General features: G+C 43.9%; 1 long non-coding RNA gene across 1 annotated transcript; it reads right to left on the reverse strand.

Moving 5' to 3' along the window:
- Nucleotide 1: 1 nt before the first annotated feature.
- On the reverse strand, nt 2–18285 carry LOC118009404. The gene is made up of 3 exons (XR_004678918.1): nt 17828–18285; nt 2877–5437; nt 2–378 (listed from the first exon to the last, which is right to left on the reverse strand). It is a non-coding gene; the product is annotated as an uncharacterized LOC118009404 (long non-coding RNA).
- Between the last annotated feature and the right edge of the window lie 483 nt (nt 18286–18768).

The raw sequence follows: 18768 nt of genomic DNA on the forward strand, positions 1-18768 counted from the left end.
CTGAGCCCAAGGCAGATGCTTAACGACTGAGCCACCTAGGCGCCCCCATAGATAATAATGCGATAAAGCCCATACCCTCCTCAGAGCTTTGCCCATGCTGGTCCTTGTGAATGAATGCTCTTTACATTACCAGTCTCCTTTACCTCATTTGGGGTTCAGCACTAATGTCACCCCCTTGGAGAGATTTTTCCCTGATGTTGATATCTAAAGCAGTGCTAAAAAAATAATAAAATAAAATAAAGCAGTGCTAACTACATCATAACCCAGTTGTAATTCCTTCATTGTGTAGTCACTATCTGAAATTACCTTGTCTACTTGTTTGTTGTCTCTCTTTTTCCATAGGAACATGAGCTTCATTAAATCAGGGATCTTCACTGTCTAAACAAAAGAATTAGCAAAGGGAATCACTCTTCTGGCTTGAGGCAGAGTAAATAAATAACAGGTTTTAAACATGTCCAGCACATTATCTGGGATGTAACAGATCCTCAGAAAAAGGTAGCTATATGGCTATGATTTATAGATGTCGTGAAGTATCAGAAGCCCTGACTTCAATGCTTCTGACCCTTCTCAAAGGCAGCCCTGAGCCCAGGGCATAGAGGCTGAGTATGCAAGACAAGCTGAGGTGGGAGGGAAGGCGTGGGGTAGCTTTTGCCTTTTGCCTGAGAGAAGACCTTAGGTGGGAGTGGGGCTGGCTCACGAAGGTGCCGAGCACCTGGGCTCCTGAGACTTCCATAAGAGACTATGGGTGCTGAGGTTGGAAAGGAAAAAGTCCTAATCTGAATCTTGTTTTAATTATCAATCAATGACGGCAAGGTCAAGTTCAGCTCAACTTCAAAATTCCAGAGTACAGCTATTCAGCACTTGTTATGTTCAAGACACTTGTTGGCCCGACACAGGATAGAGTTGAGCCAGATCCGGCTTAGACCCCTTAGAAGACACATTCTCTTGGGGGAGACAGAGAGGTCACAGCTAACTACAGTCTTTGGATAACATGCTCCAATAGTAATTCCCAAGAGGTTGGAGTGATCTTACAAAGGACCTCTTAGTAAGAGAGAGCTTCGCTGGCAAAAACAATGAGCGGGATCAAAACCACACTGGTGACTGAAAACACAAATTCAGGGAGAATATCTATTTCTTGGGTTTGGATTTGGTTTTGTTTTTTTCACGAAACTTATATCAACACATCCAGGGTCACCTCTAACTGGCAATAATATGGTTCGTGAAGATCATTTCACTAAGATAGCCTGCATATCTGAGGTCAGCATCGCTATCAGTAATTGGTTTTTGTCTTTTCAGAAGCAAAATATGCTGAAATTCAAGAACTGGGCCTGAATAACTATCTATGTGACTCGCCAAAGCTGAGCCACCTCCACGGGGAGCTGGGCAGAGCACGTGGTGCCCTGCAGCCTTGGGACAGTGTCCTGGCGCTCTTCACCGTGTCACTGCTCAGCGCCCCTCACTGCCCTCTGGGTGTTTCTGACTCTGTGAAAAATAATCATATAAAAAAACGCCAACTTCTCATAGTCAGAAAATATTCCCCATTTGAACTTTACCCAGGACCTTAAATTTAAACTGCTGAAATTCTTTATCCCTGCTGTCCTTGTCACCAACTTTTTGAAATGGGGACTTTACTTTTAAGGAAAATCTATGCCCTATTACATGAATGGTAAAAGTCAAGTCTTTAGTAAACTCTCAAAAGAAACAAACTTTTGCTTTTAAATTTATACAGATTTTGTATATAATACATATTATATATATGTATGATATATAACTCAACAAATATATTCTAAGAAAAGGAAGAATTAAGGCACACGGACTTGGATCACGCACCTTTAAAGATGTCTGTTATTAGGATTCTGCTTGTCATATACGGAAGTTCATTGAAAATGAGTTACAAATAAAGAAAACAAATGAAAAGAACATGATAAACTTTTATAGAATGACTAATCTATCAAGCATAAAGTGGTCATCGAGCACTTACCCTATGTTCAGAACTACTCTGCATTTACCCAGGTACAGTACGGACTGTCTCCAGCTTTACACAGAAGATGTATGCCTAAGTCCATTGGTAGGTTTTTGTTTTGTTTCTTTTTTAACTCAGAACAAATTTCTTGTAGACATAAATCTTTGTTCCTATAGTACGTGTTTAATAGACTTTGCTGAGGTAGCCTAGGATGTAGCCAGCATTTATTGTTTATATGGAAATTGTTACCCATGGTTCAGTTTATAGCTCAGGACTGGGACTCACCACCCCATCCCTCCCCCCAGCCATGAAAAAAACTAAAAACCAAGACAGCCTCTAGGTGGTCTTCCATTCCCTCTGAACTCAACTTCTTGGGTGCTCAGCCACTTGATCAGCTCTTAAGGAAAGAACTGGCTCCCTTTGAGTTTGGGCCCCCCTCTGACTTCTGAGCACTTTGAACATAGCAAGTGCTGAATAGCTGTACTCTGGAATTTTGAAGTTGAGCTGAACTTGACCTTGCCGTCATTGATTGATAATCAAAACAAGATTCAGATTAGGACTTTTTCCTTTTCAAGGCTTGGGACTCTACCTTTCCTGATTTAAGTTGTCTTGGGGGCATTCTGAACTCTTCTCTTGGACCCATGTCCTTTCTATTGGCCCTGAGAGGAGCAAGAGCTCCAAGAGCTGGTCATGATCAGAACAGGAGATGATACTGGGCCATCAGGACAGAAGAAAATCTTGGCTGCCTCAGTGGTCTGGGCTAGGCAGTTTTCCCTGGCTTCCCAGTTTAAAGTAGCCTAGGTCCTGGAGCTGTCTTTGAAGATGGACAGAAGGTCCTGTCTTCAACTTCCCACATCCAAGCAGGGAACCCAGCACCCCTTGCTTCAGATGACATGGAGACTAATGCACAAACCTGCAAATGAAAAGAGTAGTCCAGGCAAAGGACCCATTTGCCCAAATTTACCAACAATCATCAAAGTCCTCTTGATTAGCACCCAGCGTCCTCTCCTAGGACAAGTTCAGAGGCAATTCCAGGGACGGAGCATGAAGTCACTCCTGTCTTCGGTGGGCATTCTCCACTTTTCCTACTTTGGCAGGGCCAGCATGAGATGTGCCGGATGACTCTGGGCAGGCCTTCTTTTGTTGGAGTAATGTGTACTCCCACTCCTCTGCCATAATTGGGGCTGGACCAATCTGTTGCAGAGATTTCCTTTGGCTGGTTTCCCAAGTAGAGTCTGGCCAGAGAACTCCAGCATGAGTCTGATTTCAAGGTTGTGGGTGGGGGATAGGCACTTGGTACATGAAAAATTGAAAATCTCATTTAGTTCTAAAAAGTACCTTCAAGATCCTGAGATAGCCTCACTATATCTAAGTGTAGAGATCTATAAATGAAATTGATTTCATCACTCCGAAAGAATGGTAGAAGGGTGAGTAAGAATTGTCCAGAAGCCAGGAAAAACTGAGAAAGAAAGTTTGGTCCTATTCTGGTAGAGGAGGATGGTGGTCAGAAGTTCAAATTCGGTGTTATAGTCAGGAGTAATTCAGAGCAAGCTCAAATCCAGTCCAGGCACCAAAGTCTGAGAGAGCCAATGGGGGTTTAGGGGAGGGTGCAATTCGGGCAATATTTAAGCTTCTGCACACAGTAATAAATCTCGAATGAATCGGGGAGGAGTTGAGTCATCAGAAAGGATTCTACAAGGATTTATTAGAAGCATTTCCTAGCCCTTGGGTTAAAAGCCAGGGGTCAACCTGACAGAAGAGCAGACTCACCTGTTGGCTGGGTTTAGGTGGGCTGTGGTGCTGACTGAGAACCTAGACTCTGAAGATCCAGGCTCAAGGTCTATTAAGCAGTCTAGCTACGCACAGAAGATGGGGTGAAGGCCATCGCACAACCTTATCACTGGCATTTAGCACTGGGTCTCTTGACGCAATCATGAGTCATACATAGCTTGGCCATGGACTCTTTATAGAACACCTCCTTCATAGTGAGAAGTAAGTGAATCAGTCAAGGCTCTTTTCACTGCAAGTGACAGAAACTCAATTCCGAAGGCTAAAGTGGAAAAGAAATCCATGGACTGGATAACTAAAAAGCACACAAGTGAAACCTCAGGGGTGATAAATCCAGGGATTCCAATGCTGTAATGCAGGATATGTTCTTCTCCATCTCCTGCTGTTCTCTCTGTTAGTTTCAATAGTTAGTTTATAGTTAGCTTCAATAAATCAGTCTACCTGCTGATAAGATGACCATTAGCACCTCCAGACTTACTTCCTAATATCCTTACTTCTCGTTGAAAGAGAGTCCCTGCCCAGTAAATTCCAGAATCAAGTTTTTACTTACCTGGTTTCATCTTAGAAGAATCATTCCCGAACCGGTCACTGCATCCAGAGGGTTTTGGTACTTTGGCCACATTTACATCACGTTGGGCAGGCCCTCTCCAGTCACATGGAGTAAGAAGTAGGAACTACCAGTGGCCAAATAATTACTGTTTGGGCATTGTTAGAACTATAGGGACTGATAAAGTCATGGTGTGGTAAAATATCACAGCATGTCCTAGAAGGTCTTGTACTTGTTTAATGTTAGAGTTTTTAGCCAGTGCTTTCCTCAAAGACTACGTTATTAAATATTTTTTTAATTAAATGAGCTACATAATAAGAAAAAATACTATTGTTTCCATTTCAAGGATGGCAAAATTGAAGCTCTGAAAGCTTAAATGAAAGGTCCTTTTAGTAACAGGTGAACTGGGTTGTTGACAGAGTTGCGGCATAAACCCTACCTCTAAATCTACTATTTATTTTACTCCACTACAACTGCATTTAGGGGAAAATATGATTCCAAATATTGCAGAAGGCTGACTCTTTCCCTGTGAGGTGATAGGGAGGATCATCTAATGAGACAATACCCTTGAAGGAATAGTTCAAGGTTAATCTTGCTGGTCAAGATAACCACATGGGTGTGTATACATATGATGTTAAGCCTGTGTTTAAAATCTAATTAAAACAAATCATAGGGGTAAATAGTAATAATAATAATAGGGGTATCCTATGAACTCTTAATTGTTAATACTTTTTATGTCTATGTGCATTTATAAGTTACATAAAAAGATACTTATTTCGTAAAAACACTGAAAACTCCCTCACAAAATTATTGAGAGGAAAAAAATCAAGCACTTATAAAAATGTAGCTTTGAGGAAAATGGGAATTTTAAAGTGTCCTAGTTAATTATTAATGCAAATGACCAAAACAGTCGATTATATTTTTATATTGGTAATGGGACGTCAGGCAGAAATATAACTTTGTGCATATTTCTGCAGATTATTAAGGTAACTATGTCATGCTCACATACCTGTAGACAAGTGATTCAAATACTTTGACAGCTGGAGAAGAGCTTCAGAGATTCACAGCCAATACGTGGTAAAGAGAGGTTCTTGAGAGAGCCCAGACTATACCAAGTTGTCTCCTTTGCCAACAGAGATCTGCAGTGAGCACACCCACGAGTCAGGGAGGTGTCCACACTTTTGTTGTCAACTCCAATAATGTGTTTATTTGAACTAAGCTCTCTTGAATTTATATTAATATTAACATGAGGGCATAATGTTGCATTTGAAATTCTGTAACTATATGGAAATGTTTACAATCTACTATATCCCAGCAGGTTCCCAAGTTTAATGCATACTTTCACATTTAAATACTGTGAAAGCGGGGGTGCCTGGGTGGCTCAGTCGGTTAAGCATCCAACTCTTGGTTTTGGCTCAGCTCTTGATCTCAGAGTCCTAGGATTGAGCCCCATGTGGGGCTCTGCTCTGGGGTTGGAGCTTGCTTGGGATTCTCTCTCCCTCTCCCTCTGCTCCTCCCACAAATTGCACTCACTCTCTCTCTAAGTAAATAAATAAATCTTTAAAAAATAAATACTGTGAAAGTCATGGAATATTATTTAAATTATTGAGTCTTTTTGACACACAATTGCAAGTTGAATCCTCATTAATGAATGTGTTCATTTTCCTTCTTCGGACTTTATCCCCTGTCAAACACAGTGCATAAGATGATAGAACTTTCTGGAATAAAGCTCCTCATACAATCGCTCTGCAACATTCAAGTTAGATTCTTCTTGAGTCCAACTATTCACTTAGGCACCATATAACACCTCTGGGGCCTTCTCTACCCACAGTGCTTCTGCTCTGAATTCTCCACTCACTGTGGGTATTTTGAGTGGCTGTGCCTTTATAGGGATACAAATGCCACACTCCTCACTTTCTTCATGACAAGTTTTCAGCCCAGTGAAGATCATCTCTGACTTTCTTCTTGGTAGAGAACATTTCTGCAAGATAATTGCCACCCTTGGGCTATGCCCTTTGCTAAGTTGGGACCTTATATATAACAGGGGCAAGCCATATCTCTGTCATCTCACTTTGCAGGGCCCCCCCAAAAAAACCCAAAACAAAAAACCATGAAACCCCCATTCCCCTCTCTCCCCAAAAAACTGAACCTAGTGTTTGCTATCTGATTCCTGAAATTTCAGCCTTGGCTTAAACCATGATGAATAGGGCGCCTGGGTGGCTCAGTTGGTTAAGCGACTGCCTTCGGCTCAGGTCATGATCCTGGAGTCCCGGGATCGAGTCCCGCATCGGGCTCCCTGCTCGGCAGGGAGTCTGCTTCTCTCTCTCCCACTCCCCGTTTGTGTTCCCTCTCTCGCTGTGTCTTTCTCTGTCAAATAAATAAATAAAATCTTAAAAAAAAAAAAAAAAAAAACCATGATGAATAGTTATAGACGTAACTGCCAACCGTGATTGGTAACGACAGATGGGTTCTGAGGCCAAATCCAGGTTTAGCAGGGAAAGTGCTGTCGGAAGGACATGGAACTCTAATGCAAGCTCCCCAGGAAGAAAACTCTTCTGAACTATCAACAGTCATTTGCACTTTAGTGGGGAAGAAACTCCAAAAGTAAACTGGAAGAAGAGGCATCAAGAGTGGGAGGAAGGACAGTGAGGGCGCCGTGGGACAGGGTCGTGGCTGTAACAAAAGGAAAGAAAGTGTTTTCAGGATGGAATTGTTAAAGAGTATTTCAAGGCTGGATTTGAGGTCATTAAGGGACAATGACTGTCCATTCTTGCTGGCCCCAGCACTGACAACACCTCAATGAATGTTGGTGTTTTTAATGAATTTTTGATATAAGTGAATATCTGTTTTTTATTCAATTAAGAAAAGCCTCTGCACTGACAAAAGACAACTCCCCCGGCCAATGATTTTAGGAATGTACGTCTCTGGATCACAGGTGTATGCAAGTGAACACTAGGTTCATTCTCCGCCTCAATGAGAGCCAGTGTCCAAAGCAACCTTCCCTCGGTTGAATAAGGGGAATGGATGCAGGTGGCCTAGGGGGTAGTAGGTGAAAACACGACCAAAGCTCATCTTAGAATATTTTCTTGTTGCATCTGCCGTTCAAAAGAAAGCTTACAATCCCTTCCTTACAGAACACCCCACCACACATAGTCATACACATGCACACACTGCTCTTTGAGGGTCTCCATTTAGTATCCTCTAACAATTAACAAAGAGATTGTCTCTACTAGGAACCTGAGGCTAAGAGAGGGGAGGTGACATGCCTCTGTGGTCCCATCTAGATCATGGCAAGGTTTTCTGGACCCAGACCCAGTGATCTTCCCAATACGCAAATAACAAAACCCTAGAAATACTGCTCTGCTGCATAATCTCCGTCTACCAGGTTTCTGTACATCTTAGAATAGCAATAATGTTGCAGGTGCTTTAAAAGAGAGATATTTAAATGGAATAGGAGTGGACTTTACAGCGCTCTTAATTTAAGGTGCAGAGGAGGAGGTCAGTGGAAATTTCAAACCACCCACCATGGTTTGCTTCTTTTTCCATGTCATTGTTTCCTTCTGTTCAGTGACTAGGTCATCACCCAGTAACACTAACTCCCCTTTAACCTTAGAGTATTCTGCAGTTTCCATTTGAGATTATGCCGTAACTAATAAGAGCTGAAATTTGTTACCCACCTTCCCCACATTTCCTATGTGCTCCTTCTCTATTAATACTGGACTGCAGGAGGATATAAATAGATCCCAGGAATCTCCATGGTACTGAGATGCTGAGCTCTCTATAAGGACTTCTCCACTGTAAGGGGTTCATACCATATATCATTTGATGCCAGGAACCAACAATAAAGAGGGAAAGGCACTGGGGAGCCCACCAAGGACAAAATCTAACTGGTTGTAAATGTCACGTAAGCAGATGTTCTCTTCTCAGCGTCCCAGGTCAGAGGTCAGCAAACTGCTTCTGCAAAGGGCCGGACAGTAAGTATCTTAGCTCCGTGGGGCATACAGTCCCTGTCACTGTTCAACCCTGCTGCAACAGGAAGCTGCTTAGACGTTACACAAACAAATGGACATGGCTGGATTTGGCCCACAGCCATAGTCTGGCAACACCCACTGCAGATGACAATTTAAGACATAACATTTTGAGTGTTATGTACCAGGTACATTATTTTACTTAACCTTCCCAGCAACACTATGAAGTGGGTACTACCATTTTCATTCCCATTTTACAGATGTAAAATTTAAGTCTTATATAGATTAAAGGAAGGTGCTCCGTATAACACAGCTAGAAATCAACATCGTCAGGGTTTGAATGTGGGCTGGCTAACTCAGAGCCTGCTCTGATCCTTGTAAGGGAGAAGAGTTGATGTGGTGATGGACAGGGGGCGGGGGAGGCGTCCACCTGAGAGGGACGTGGGGGGAAATGTTAGAAGATGGAAAGAGAATTTAACTGTTAACCTTTGGTTTGTGTTTATTCTTCCAAGCTGGACTTGAGATGTATCATCACCTCCTTTGAGACTGGAGGATACATAGTCAGTCATGTCTACACCGAAGTTCTAGAAGCTGGGAAGCTGGTGTTTTCTTGGAATCACCATGCTATTTTATTACCTAGAGGGGCCATGGCTGCTGGGGAAGGTAAGTGGTGGCCCCAGTAGAAGTAACAAGTCATATCTTATCACTGAATCATGCTTTACAGTTTACAGACTCATTTGATTGTCATGGAGACCTATCTCTGTTTTGTTCCTGTTGTCCCTCTACTTGGAGAGTCTTTCTTCCAAATCATCCTCCTTCAAGGTCTCATTCAAATGTTTGTGCTTCTATGAAGCCTTCCCCAATGGCACCAGTCAGAATTAAAGTTTCTTTTGCTTGGGTCTGGAACACTCTGCACCCCATCACCTAGATGATGTGATACTTTCTATTGTAAACATATACCTACTGGTCTTCCTTCCTATCCTCATCCCTAAGTTCTGTGAATGCAGGAAGCCTGTCTTTTCCTTCTTTCATGCCCGCAGAATTTGGTATGGTTGAGTGAGAACTGAATACATGCTTCATTGGTTTAAATGTAATTCTCCTCATAATAACCTTAGGAATAAAGCAGGGCAAATGTTATCCTCTTTTGCAGATAAGGAATCTGAGGATGAGACAAAGAATTACTTGTCTTAGGCATCCCATGAGAAGGTGTTTGGTAGAATCTCCATGCATTATTTTTTTAAGATTTTATTTATTTATTCTAGAGAGAGAGAGAGTAGAGAGAGAGAGCAGGGGGAGAAGCAGAGGGAAATAAGCAAGCAGACTCCACACAGAGTGTGGAGCCGATGCAGGGCTCAATCCCACGACTCTGAGATCATGATCTGAGCCGAAACGAAGAGTCAGATGCTTAGCCAACTGAGCTCCCCAGATGCCCCTTCATGCATTATTTACTAGACGGGTCCTCACTGCAATGAAACTGCTCCAGTGTTTTCAAGTTCCTGGTGGTAATGGGTGTATGCAGAAAGTTTAAGTTAAAACTCGAGCCTTCGTAAGCTACGAGAAATTGTTGCTTACGGCCGTTCTCCTAGCCACAGGCATTGCTATTGCACAACAATAATACCAGTCAAGATACTGCTGGGAACACACACCACTCCCAAAATCCACTCAAGAGATGCTTAAACTCTCATTAAATTTGCTGCAAGTTTGTAAACACAAAACTTTTTCTTATTGAGGTATAACTTGCATAGAACAAAATGTACAGATTTTCGGCATGTAGCTCAATGAGTTTGTACATTGTACACCCTCTTTGTAAATACATAACTTCTTGTAATCTTGTAAATCCAAATTCGTGTATGTGTGCCAAAGATCTTTCGAGACAGAAAGGAGCAGAGACGGGCACAAAGAGATGGGCCCAGAAAGACAACATGAATTCAGACGTGTGAAAAGGACCAGAATTACTCACCAATTCTGACATGGTAAGTGGCCAAAGAAGCAACAACATAAATGCTGAACCTCCTAAATAGCTTTCTTAGAAAAAGAGGTTAGGGACTGCTGAGTATTTCAGGGAGACCTGGGCAGAAAGGAAAAGACGAAGTTTCTGAGATCAAAAGCAAGTTCTTTTCTTTGACAACTACACACACACACACACACACACAAAGATAAAACCTTTTTATCAAGGAAAAAGCAAACTCTAGACAGCTACATTCCTGAAAAATAATTGGTCAGAGGCCAGAACTGTCAAAATGGCCTCAGGAGCTAGTCTTATATTCCAGAGGCTGAAATAATTTCTGCCCAAAGTGATAAAGGGATGTGAAAAACGGCACATCAGGACTGAATTTTTTGTCTACTGTATGGATTTGTGGGGCAAACGATTTTTGTTTTCTTTATTCTAACTCTTAGGTATTTAAACATAGACACACCTCCACCACCACAACTTTTAAGCTTTTAGTTCAACTGAACAAGTCAAAGAGTAAATCATGTTTCCATTTGTCACATCCCCAGTAACTATACTGTGTGAAGTCACTAAGACGTCAGTGGTAAGTAAGGAATAGTCCAGGAACATGGAATTCAGATTGTATTATAGGATATAGGATCTGAAAGTGTGACTCAGTACTTCTTATCTTATCTGGATTGCAAGTTCCCTGGGTTGGCACAAGGCTTCCTTAACGAATGATTGTCCTTACATACCACTAGCTCGATGATCCCTGTGTTATAAAATCAGTAGTGTCTCGATGAATGGATAAAGAAGATGTGGTATATATATATACAATGGAATATTATGCAGCCATCAAAAGGAATGAGATCTTGCCATTTGCAACGACGTGGATGGAACTGGAGGGTATTATGTTGAGTGAAATAAGTCAAACAGAGAAAGACATGTATCATATGATCTCACTGATATGAGGAATTCTTAATTGCAGGAAACAAACTGAGTGTTGTTGGAGTGGGGGGTGGGGTGGGAGGGATGGGGTGGCTGGGTGATAGACACTGGGGAGGGTATATGCTCTGGTAAGCGCTGTGAATTGTGCAAGACTGTTGAATCTCAGATCTGTACCTCTGAAACAAATAATGCAATATATGTTAAGAAAAAAAAAAGAAGAAGAAGAAGGTAGCAGGAGGGGAAGAATGAAGCGGGGGAAATCGGAGGGGTAGACGAACCATGAGAGACGATGGACTCTGAAAAACAAACAGGTTCTAGAGGGGAGGGGGGTGGGAGGATGGGTTAGCCTCGTGGTGGGTATTGAGGAGGGCACATTCTGCATGGAGCACTGGGTGTTATGCACAAACAATGAATCATGGAACACTTCATCTAAAACTAATGATGTAATGTATGGGGATTAACATAAGAATAAAAAAATAAATAAATAGAAATTATAACTAAAAAAATAAAATCAGTAGTGTCTCGAACTGCAATACCTCATTGGATCACGTTTCTGAAGTCTCTAAATAGAATGACATTTAACCAGAGAAAAGCTGTAAATCAAATTGCCATATTCTTTTCACAATTCTTGCCATTTTGCACACACCTGCGGTGCAAGCCTCTGGAGTCAGACTGCCTGGGCTTAGATCCTGATTCTACCACTCCAGTGGCTGTGTGACCTTTGGTAAATTACTTAATCTCTCTGTGCCAATTTGCTCATCGGTGGTGTAAGGCAAATAGTACCTACTTCATAGATACACTGTGAGGATTAAATGAATAATATCCACTCATTCATTACAATTATGATTTGTACAAATCATATACAAATAAAAATATGTATTTTCTTTTGAGCACCGAGTATGTGCCAGGCAGAGTCTTAAGCTCTGGGGCAAACAGTAGTGAACAAAACAGACAAAAGTACCTGCCCCCGTGGAGGTCACATTCCAGCCTGAGAGATGGACAAGAAACAATGTCAGATGGTGGTAAGTAATAGAAGAGAAAAGAAAAACAGAGTAAAGGAAATTGGAGGTGGGGGGTTGCTATTCAGAGTGTCCAGGGACAGCCTCACTGAGGTGACCTTTGACACTTAGCATAATATCTACACCCAAGCAAGCATTTAATGAGTGTTACTGTTGTATTACTATCATTATTAATTAGACCCATACTTAACCAATTTGACTTACGACAAACCCCCAAGGGATCTGAAGAGTGTTACATTTCTGCCAGGGAGACTCTAATTGCCGTAAATACAGCCCCAACTGCTACTATGTGCTTTGGCAGCCTAAGGCTGTGCTCTCTCCCTCTGCCGCGCCCCCATTCCCGCCATCTCCCCTGGTCCTTGACACCTACACTTAAACATCATCCTCCCAGATGCTCCAGCCTGGGTTATGTTGTCTACCAGCAGGGCACAGCACCTTATCTTTTTTTTTTTTTTTTTTAATTTTCTAGCATTTATCTCTCCTATAATGATAGTTTTACATTATTTATTCTTATTTCTTTAAGTCTGTCTCCCGGCTAGACTGTTGTCCATGAGGGCAGGGACGGTATCTGCCTTCCTTCCGTCTAAACTCTCCCCACTCTGTAGCCAGCCTAGGAAGTGGATGGCCGAGCGGCTCGAGGTCTCCACTCCCCTGGGCCTATGCTTAGACGAATGGAGTTGGTAGGGTACCCACGTTGTGGACCTCTGTGTCATGTATCTCTTCTCATACTTCCACTCCACACAGTTTGACCTTCCCAGCATTTTCACTGTAGACAAAGCTCAAAGCTAATCTACAAGCAAGTCTTTGAAGAAACAGACAGTAACCATCCCAAGTTAAGACCCAAGCTTACATTCTAGGGAAACAGAAGAAACCCCCCAAGGGGAGATGGCGGTCTCCTTCGTGCAGCCTGGTATTTCGATTTTCTTGGTACGATCCTATCTGTAGTCATTATTCTGAACCAGCTAGAAGCATCTTGACAAGACAAACCCTCAAAAACTCTGATTTCATGACATATGGAGAAAAGAGATATCACATTCAGATTTTGAGTTAATAAGCAGAAGACACACGGAGATGGCCAGCCAGCACATTGTGCGTGTGTGAGTGTGAATCTGCACACACAGGGAAGGGCTCGGGGCCCCCTGCAGCTGGGCAGGACAGGTCAGATCGAGGGGCAAAGCGGGTGTGCTCTGACCGGTCTCTCCGAGGCAGGGTGGCTAGGAAACAGTAATAACCAAAGCCTCACCTCCTCGGGTGTCACAGCAGACACACCAGTCACAAGAATCAGAAATCCAGCTCTGAGCAGACAGAGGCAAGGAATGGTTTTTGGCAGATGGGCTGGCTCACCCTGAGCACCAGTGAAATGATTCAGCGGGGCCAGGAAGTGAGCGAAACATAGCACAGCTAAGGGCTGTCTGCCTGGTTTATAGATTATCCAACCCCTTTGTCATGGCCCCCTCTTCACCTACATTTTCATAATACCAGCCTTGATCATTCGCCATCAGTGGGTAAGCAGCAAGCACAAGGAAACTGCGACACTTAGTTGCCCACCGTGGCTCTAAGCAAACAACAGAATGTCACTGGCTTTGCCGTTGGTTTATTTCTTTACACACAGGATTCACTTTTCTAGGCTATTTTTACTTTACTCCTGGTCCCACGCCCTAATGCAATAGATCAGCGAGAACAAATTGTCAAAAGCTTTCTCTTTTCCCCTCTTCCACTCTAGGGCTGGTTACACAGGGGCAAAGGAGAGTGTTGCTTGAGGGAAGGCAAGCCTGGGTCTGCATTGAGCCTGAGCCACTCTAAGAAAAAAGAAGGCATTTCAAGGGGGAGAAGGTAAGGGGGAGGGTAAGGAAAATGGCCAGGGTTCAGGAACTGGCTCACACTGAGAAAGTCACTAGAATGAGCTACAGTGCTCCATAGCAAGCCGAGGCCAAGGCCAAGGGACAGGCTGACACCAGGGAGCAGAGTGGGCTGTTAACGGTCTGGTCATGGAGTTTCTTTGTACCGAGCAGATGAGAATCACAGAGCAGGCTGCCATCTCAAAAGAGGAAGCCCACTGAAGAGAAGCCAAGTGGGACGTGGTGCGATGAACCACCGAGGGGAGGTGGGGGTGGGCAGGGAAGGAGAAGGACTCAACTCAGTGGCTGTGTTTCTAGAGTAAGACAAGCGTCTGTCTCCCCTGCGCCATGGGGGGCCTCACATGACATGACTGACTTCACACCCCGTAAAGGAGCATTTAAAAAGAAGCCTGGCTGCTTTTGAAATATGAGGCCATGTTGTGGCTGACTATACATCTCTGGCTATTTTTTTCTGCAAGGCAATTACATTAAGTGCTTAACATCAATCCAGAAAGGAAAAATGAGGGCACTGTGTTTTGGGGGGGGGGAAGCTTGGCAGGGGGGGGCCCTACACTGTCTCCCTGCCATCGACAAACATGGCATCTATAGAAAACGAACCCCACAGATCCTGCGTTCTGACAACAATGGCAAGGGAACACATAAAGGCCCAAGAGCGTGAGGTAACATCAGTTGTGTCAACAATTGCATGTTACAAATGCTGAAGGTGAGTGAAACTTGCCAAGTGTTAATGGAACTGCTGGAAACAGATACAGCCGGGCACCTGCTGCAAGCCGCCTGACTTGGCCCACCGCACCTGAGCTGGGGCCAAGAGAGCTGTCTTGCTCCTTTCTTCTCTCCCGTTGGGTCAAAACAAAGGTTGTTCCTGAATGTGTTTTAGAACCTGGCCTGACCCCGGAGCGACCAGCCGATGTCTGAAGCTGGGCTGGGCGTCAGATGCCAGGGAAGAAATGCCCCTTGCAGTTGCAAATGCCCCTGGGGCTTCCCTGCTCTCGTGGGGGTCTTTCCGCAGCAGAGTCAGCACGGAAGGGTCAGCAGAGCTGCCAGAGCAATGAGAGTCCCTAGGACATTTTGTGGAACCCGTGCCAAGGGCCAATGGTGAAGGAAACATGCAAGCAGATACCCCAAAACTACTGGAGCTCTTAGCTCCCCTGGAAGCAAGAGAGGCCACCGACCCCGAGGAAGCCCTCCACACATGCTTGTAAAATTGCTTAAATAATTCTGTGCTGCAAGAAACATCAAATAATGGAGGTGACCAAGGCAAGTAGGGAATCCCCAAAAAAAATCTATACAGAAAAATGCCGGCATTTAAAACAGGCTCAAGGAAGGAACAGAATAACCCCCTTTGCATTTTTCTAACTTGACTTTTGGGTTTTGTTTGTTTGTTTGGTTTTTTTTTTTTTTTTAAGATTTTATTTATTTTTTTGAGGGAGAGAGACTGAGAGAGAGAATGAGCAGGGGAGGGGCAGAGGGCGAAGCAGACTCCCCGCTGAGCAGGGAGCCTGATGCGGAGCTTCATCCAGGACTCGATCCTGGACTCCGGGGCACAACTTCAGCTGAAGGCAGACGCTTAACCGACTGAGCTACCCAGGCGCCCTGTAACATTTTAAAGAAAAATCCCAGACATATCGCCCATAAATATTTCAGAGTATATTTATAAAAGATTATTTCGTTGGTGTTTTTTACAGTAATTTCTCTCTGGAATATTGAGAATTTAAGTAGAAAAATTAGGAGAGAAGGGCCTCGGGGAGGTGATGACAGAGTTTTGGAAACTCTTTCCTTCCTGCCTCTCTGCTTTCCTCTGGGGAGTCATCCAAAGTCTGGGGTGGGCACATTGTACTGAACACATTTTTGTGCAGCCTGCTCAGCACCCAGCGGTTTCTTAGTCCTGGAAATGACTCCAGCACCCACGGATGGGCCTCCAGTGGTGATGTGTGTGCAGAAGGCCTGGGTTGTGTCTAAGGGCAGAGACTTTAGGCCAAGAGGGGTCAGGGAGATTCTCTCTGCTAGGGACTTTAACTTGAAAGCAGAAAAACATGATCTAGACTGAAAGAAAAGGTCTCCTCAGTTCTGCTGCTGAAAGCCTGGAAGCTGCCCTTCCCAAACCTTGGGAATCTTGGAAAGGTTCTTGGTCATCCCAAAGCTTGCGATGGACCAACATTTGATTGGATTCCATGAGACACCCATAATCTTTGTAATAGATTTCCCTTTTGTACATGAGCTAGACAGAACAGACGTTCACTGTTACAGCAAAAGGACTTTGAAGGGAGAGCATGGCCTAGAGATGCTAGCAACCCAAGACTATTACAGTGGTGAAAATGTTATGAAACAAACGTTGTATGTCACGTTCACTGCTGTCTCCCCAGCACCCAGCATGGTGCCCAACATCCAGGGATTGTTCATTACCTATTTGTTGAATCAATCAAATACTGATCTTCCCAGGAGAGAGAAGATCATCAAATCTGCCCATGGTGGAGGAAAGCCTAGTGTTTTGTTAGAAACATGGGTTTGGCTCTGACTCCGCCCCTTTCTTTCTGGGCGAGTGAGTCACTTAGCCACTTTGGACCTCAGTCTCCTCATCTATAAACTGGTGATTATAAACTTAGCCAACCCGACAGAGATATTGTGAGACTCAGATGAGGTCATGCTATATGAAAGTGCTTTGTAAACTGTAAATTATTTGCAAATGAAAGGTGTTATTATCTTTTCTAGCTGGGGCTTCCATTCTGCCTACTCAGCCTTCTGGCCTGAGAAGACTTTAGGGCAAAACTGGGTGATGAATTGCCTCCTTCATAATTTTTTTATTCCCCTGTTCCCAGTCTAAGCACTTCTTTTAAGCTTGGTGTCTACTTTGAGGACTCTGTTTTTTAGATTAAACTGTGAGAAGCCTAAGAACTAAAAAGGTCCTTTTTTTCCCTAAAACCGACTGCTTCTGATTCATCTCATTAGGTACTCAAGATATATCTTGGCCATGTTGACTAATCCAGATGTCCCTCTGATAATCACTGGTGTAGAAGCAGGTGGAAATCCACTCATATCATGTCCCCCCCCCCCCCTTGGGAGACTCATTTATTCATCTGACTGAGTACAGGGGTCTGTGGAAAGCACGAGGTAGAGGAGCAGGGGAAATAAGTAACCATCATTCTCAGTAAGGCTTCCAGACTCAGCTCTCCTGCCCGGGAGGGCCACCAGGTTGGAAAGAAGCAAGTAGGTTGTCCTAGTACCTGAGTCATGAAACAGCTTGAACTTGTTCATTATCTGAACAGCGCAACACTTAGAGAACATTGCTGCATTGTTCTGTACCCTCAGGTTTCTCAGTGGCAGGCCAATCCTGGACTGTGCCAGCAAGCACATAGCTGTGATGATTTGTCCGCACCTACAGTCATTCATCTAATTGAGTACACTGGGACATCATGTCATAATGTTACTACCCAAGGAAACAGGAGTGCGGCTGTGGGAGAAGGGGATTACATCATCATTGTTATTGTTATTCACTTATCAGATGATTATTAATTATACTTCAATTAAAGGCTTGCACTCTTTACAAGCATGAGCTCATCAGCCCTCACAATGCCCAAAGGAGGTCAAGAACCAGGAGACGGCTGATTTGCTCATGAATGCAGCTGACTTGAGCTTCAGAAATCCTGTGATCTTCTCCCCCCACTTCCCACTGGGGACCCCCAGTTGTCCCCATGTCTATGTTGCCCACACTGTGGACCCCACACTCTACAAGTAGCAAGGGTTGAATTTTCCTTTCTCAGCCCTTGCATGGATTAAAAAAAAAGGCAAAAAAGAAACAGTTAATCACCAGACACTCCAAAGCAGCCAGCTTGCCTTTAAGATAAATACGCCCAGGGAGGTAACTTCGCAGTGGATCAGCGAATTTCAATGAAGCCCTACACAGTTCTTGGGTGACATCTTGGCCCATGGAGGCGGGTGGGGCCCGGCTTTGGTAATCAGGAAGTCGTTTGTTACTGGAGGTCAAAGAACAGGGCGTCAGAGGAGGGACAGTAAATGGGGAGTAGGTGCCAGAACCTTTCCGAAGGGGCTGTGCCACACAGAGACGCTAAGTTGAGGGTCAGGGGGCCACAGGCCTGTCACCTTTGCAAGAAGCAGTTCCTGCCCCTGTGACAGCATCCCGGGAGCCCTGCTTTTCCACCCCAAGGCGCCTTGTAGTCATGGAGCACTGTCAACACCCAGCCAAACCCCAAGCCGGAAGAAAGGTTTCCCTTTAAGATCAAGATCCAAGAGGGGCACCAGGGTGGCTCAGTTGGTTAAGCATCTGACTCTTGATACCAGCTCAGGTCTTGATCTCAGGGTTGTGAGTTCAAGCAAGCCCCATGTTGGGCTCCAAACTGGGTGTGGAGCCTACTTAAAAAAAAAAAAAAAAATCAAGATCATATGGAATAACCGCAGAGTTTAGGAGGTTTTTTTTTTTCTTTTCTTTTCTTCCTTCCTTTGTTCTCTCTGTCTCTGTCTCCATCTCTCTCTCTCTTTCTTCCAAAGAAGAGGATGGAGTGGAATCTCATGGCAGGCAGGGAAGGTACAAAATTCCATAGCGGGCCAGACGCCCAGTCCCCCAGCTGCCGCCTTCTGCCTGGCTCAGGAGTTAATAAAACCTGAAGGAAATGGGAAAGAGAGAAGGAGAAACCTGAGGCTCGAAGTGCTTTATCTTGAAAGAGATCAGTGTTTTAGTTAGGAGAAAGGTTTACTAATTAAAAAGCCTTTGAAAGAAGTAAATAAATAAAT

Source organism: Mirounga leonina, unplaced genomic scaffold (assembly GCF_011800145.1).
Source record: "Mirounga leonina isolate KUSES-001 unplaced genomic scaffold, KU_Mleo_1.0 Mir_127, whole genome shotgun sequence".
In the NCBI taxonomy this organism is placed as follows: domain Eukaryota; kingdom Metazoa; phylum Chordata; class Mammalia; order Carnivora; family Phocidae; genus Mirounga; species Mirounga leonina.